Raw genomic sequence first — 4,614 nt, forward strand, 5'->3', positions numbered from 1 at the left:
GGCCCGCTGACCTCAGACCCAACTGCAGGCCTTCAGGCAGCCCTGTATCCTGTCTCCAGCCCTGCTCTACCACAGTTCCAAATGAAGTCCTCCCTACCCCGAAACCCACCAAGAGCCCATCATGAGCCTGCCCAAGGACCCAGTAGGAACCGTATCTTCCCAGGCCCCTAGTAACAGGCATGCCATCTGTGGACCCAGAAGTGGCCCATTAACCTGGCTCCAGCCCTTTTCAACTGAAGTTCCAGAGGCAGTCTCAATGGCCCAGGACCCAACAAGAACCACGCCTCCCTATGTCCCCAATAACAAGTCTGCCAACCACAGACCCCATTGTGGACCTGACAGCAGCCACATGACTGGCTCTAGACTCACTTAACTGTGATCCCCTCAGAGAAAGAGCCCAGGCTTGTCCAAAGAGATGGAATGATGGAGTCCCAGACATCACTGACTCTTCTGGTGGTAAAGATAGAGAACAGTCTTGCCCAGTTCAAAGAAAAGGCAGAAAAGAATTTATCAATAATGTGCAAAGAGAAGGAAAAATTACAGTAAAAGGCCCAAGAGCTGAAGCACAAATGTCTCCTCTATCAGAGGAAGCAGGAGCTGGCAGATGTCTTCACGCCCAGATCAAGATGCTCAGCCTTTTTTGAGTAGTGGCCAAAGGCTTCAAGGAGCACTATGAGAGGTTTGCAATGGCTTTGAACACACCAGCATGAGCTGCCTATGAGAGCAACACACCTGGAGGGAGATGGCCAGCAGTTCTCAGACGCCCTGCAGGGTGAATTGAAGACCACTCACAACATCCTGGGAGAACGTGGCATTGGCAGTTCAGAAGAAAATGTGCAGGTGCTGGACTTAACTGAGCAAACTCAAGAACATGACCATGAAAAAGGATCTTGAGCTCCAAAGGAGCTTTGCCCAGGTGCTGGAACTTTCCACTGAGGTGAATAAAGAGGCCATCTTAATAAACCAGGAAGTCTGGGAAGAGGCCCAAGTCATGGCGACACCCAGCCAGCAGTATTTCAGTCCAGATGGCGTCTGTGAGTGGCCCCAGGGAGCACCCCAGAGCATGTCCCCGTATGAGGACCCACACACCTGTGAATCCACACTCAGGCCACGTTCACCAACCTAAACGAAGATATTCCTTCAAGCAGTTGGGAAGAAAGCTTGTGTCTCTAGTTCCAGAAGGGATTTGCAGTGACTCACAGGTGAAATTCAGGACACTTGAACACTTTATATACTGCCTTAGCAGTATAGCTATTGGCGTATGATAATCTTGTTTGATACTTAAAATAAACCTGTTTTGAAGAAAGAAAGAAAGAGAGAGAAAGAGAGAGAGAGAGAGAGAGAGAGAGAGAGAGAGAGAGAGAGAGAGAGAGAGAGAGAGAGAGAGAGAGAGAGAAAGAAAGAGAGAGAGAGAGAAATAACCCAATTTAAAAATTGGCAAAATAAGGCCGGGCGCGGTGGCTCACGCCTGTAATCCTAGCTCTCTGGGAGGCCGAGGCGGGCGGATTGCTCGAGTTCAGGAGTTCGAAACCAGCCTGAGCAAGAGTGAGACCCCGTCTCTACTATAAATAGAAAGAAATTAATTGGCCAACTAAAAATATATACAAAAAATTAGCTGGGCATGGTGGCGCATGCCTGTAGTCCCAGCTACTTGGGAGGCTGAGGCAGGAGGATTGCTTGAGCCCAGGAGTTTGAGGTTGCTGTGAGCTAGGCTGACGCCATGGCACTCACTCTAGCCTGAGCAACAAAGCAAGACTCTGTCTCAAAAAAAAAAAAATTGGCAAAATAGGTTGGGAAGTGTTCTGTAAAAATAAAAATTAAAAAAAAAATAAGAAGAATTAAAAAAAAATTGGCAAAGGATTGAATAGACATTTCTCAAAAGAGGGCATACAAATGGCCAATAGGTAAACTAAAAAATACTCGACTTCGTTTATCATTAGAGAAATGAAAATCAAAACCACAATGAGATATCACCTCACATCTGTCAGATTGGCTATTACCAAAAAAGATGAAAGATAACGAGTGTTGGTGAGGATATGAAGGAAAGGGAACCCTGTACATTGTTGGTGGCATTGTAAATTGGTACAATCATTTTGGAAAATAGTATGAATGTTCCTCAAAAAAACTGAAAATACAATTACCATATAATCCGCAATCCCACTTCAGGTATATATCATATCCAAAGGAATTGAAATCAGTACATCAAAAAGATATCTGTATTCCCATGTTCACTGAAGCATGTTCACAATAGCCAAGATCTGTTAATAGAAACTACCTAAATTTCCATGGCCAGATGAATGAATGGATGAAGAATTGTAATAAACAATTCTAAACACATGTCTCAGGAAAGATCTTGAAATCTTGGTCCAGGATAGGGAAAGGTAACAAATGGCTAATGATCCAACAAGAGTGCATGTGAAAAGGGGGCTGGTCATGCCTTTCAAATAGCTATTGCTAGCCTGGGTAGAGCAATAAGCAGACAGTACTACAGGTGGAAGAAGGTCTAAAATAAAAGCAGAGAAGTATGTAAGGAAAGAGTGAGAGATGGAAGTTATCAGCTACACTACAAAGGAGTACAATAGTCTTTGCAAATAAACCCAGATGTAGGGAGCCGAGTGCAGTGACTATTAACTTCCTTCCTAACTGAAGTTGTATGTGGAGCCCCTACCAGGTGGATCCTTTGGATACACATGAATCAAATGTGAACATAGCACTCCTGTGACACATCACTACCTCTCTTCATATACTGCCTCAAAGACCAAGGCTGAGTGGTTTTAGCTGACAATTTGGGCAAAATTGGTCTAATTTGAATTAGGGTAGGAAAACTTTCTCATTTGGAGTTATTTGTGTATATTTTTTTTTCTTTCTTTGAGAAAATGCCTTTTGCATCACTGTCACAACACCTATGACACACAGGTGCATACTGGGGCTCAGTGTTGCTCCATGATTCTTCAGATAGTTCCAGCATTACTTCCACAATCACTTCAGCAACTTTTTTAATCACTTAGATTACAGAGATGATAAATTTTAACACTGAAAATAGCAGTAGGCATGTTGAATTATGACAAAAGATTTTGTCATTATTGCCAACTCTGACTGATTGCTCCTAACAGCTTGAGGTTCTGCTTTGAGAAGGACTCTAAGGTCATTTCCTGTAGCAAAAATGCTAGAATGTATTAGTGATGCCTGCTGGGAAAAATAATAGATTGCATGCTAAATATCTGCCATCCCTTATCTAAGATAATGCCTCCTTTTATAGATACAGGAACTGAGTTTTAGAAAGCAAGCAATTTTCTCAAAGGCCAATAGCTATTTAGTGTCAAAGCCCAAACAACTTAGGTCTCCTATATCGGTGATCATTTCATCACACAATACATGGACTGAGTTTTTTTATTTTCTTTTCCTTTCTTTTTTTTTTTACATACTATTCATTTTCCTATAATATTAATCCCATTTTTTGGACTTCAAAAAAAAAGGCAACTGAAGAGACAGTAATAGTAAAACCTTCAAAATTTGACTTAAAAATACCTAAAAACAAAGCTACTTTTTAAAAGTCTATTATAAAAAATGTTAACCTAAAATGTGGTGATATCGCTCTTTCCCAAAACCAATATGTACTACTTACTCGTGGCTGTGTAACTAATTAACCCGAAACAGTGGATAAAAACAATAATAGTGGATTAAAACAATAATAATCATTTATTAACATGTTTCTATGGGCCAGAAATTTGGCAGTAGCTTGGCTGGGCAGTTCAACTGAGTCTTCCATGAAGTTGAAAGGAAATGATATTGAAGCTGGGGTCACCTAAACCAGCAGTCCCCAAACTTTTTGGCATCAGGGACTGGTTTCATGGAAGACAGTTTTTCCAGGGACAGGAGGATGGCTTGAGCTCAGGAGTTTGAGGTTGCTGTGAGCTAGGCTGATGCCACAGCACTCTAGCCTGGGCAACAGGGTGTGACTCTGTCTCAAAAAAAAAAAAATTTTTTTTTCCACAGACAAGGGTTGGGGGGAAGTGGTTTCAGGATGATTCAAGCACATTACATTTATTGTGCACTTTATTTCTATTATTATTACTTTGTGATATATAATGAAATACTATATTTCATTATATATTATGTAATTCACCATAACGCAGAATCAGTGGGAGCCCTGAGCTTGTTTTCCTGCAACTAAATGGTCCCATCTGAGGGTGGTGGGAGACAGTGACTGATGGGACAGGAGGTGGAGCTCAAGTGGTGATGCCAGTGATGGGTAGTAGCTGTAAATACAGGAGAAGTTTCATTTGCTCACCCACCAGTCACCTCCTGCTGTGTGGCCCAGTTCCTAACAAGCCATAGACTAGTACTGGTCCATGGCCCAGAGGTCTAAACAGAAAAGATTTGATTAATGGGGAAGAAAAGAGTAGGACTCCTCAGGAACTCACTCTCTCTCTCTCTCTCTCTCTCTCTCTGTCTCTCTCTCTCTCCCGTGCACGCGCCTATCCCCATGGCATCTCCAGCCTGATAGCTTCAGGTTAGCCCCACTTCTTACATGTCAGCTCCCAGGGGCAATGTCTTAAGAGTGCCTGATGGAAGTTGTGCTATCTTCAATGATCCAGCCTCGGGATAGTGTCA

At 42.6% G+C, this 4,614-nt stretch overlaps 1 pseudogene; it reads left to right on the forward strand.

Annotated features, from left to right (window-relative positions):
* Nucleotides 1-423: 423 nt before the first annotated feature.
* Nucleotides 424-1,126, forward strand: LOC105870868 (HAUS augmin-like complex subunit 8 pseudogene; annotated as a pseudogene).
* The last annotated feature ends 3,488 nt before the right edge of the window (nucleotides 1,127-4,614 follow it).

The sequence above is a fragment of the Microcebus murinus genome, chromosome 11, assembly GCF_040939455.1.
Source record: "Microcebus murinus isolate Inina chromosome 11, M.murinus_Inina_mat1.0, whole genome shotgun sequence".
Lineage (NCBI taxonomy): Eukaryota > Metazoa > Chordata > Mammalia > Primates > Cheirogaleidae > Microcebus > Microcebus murinus.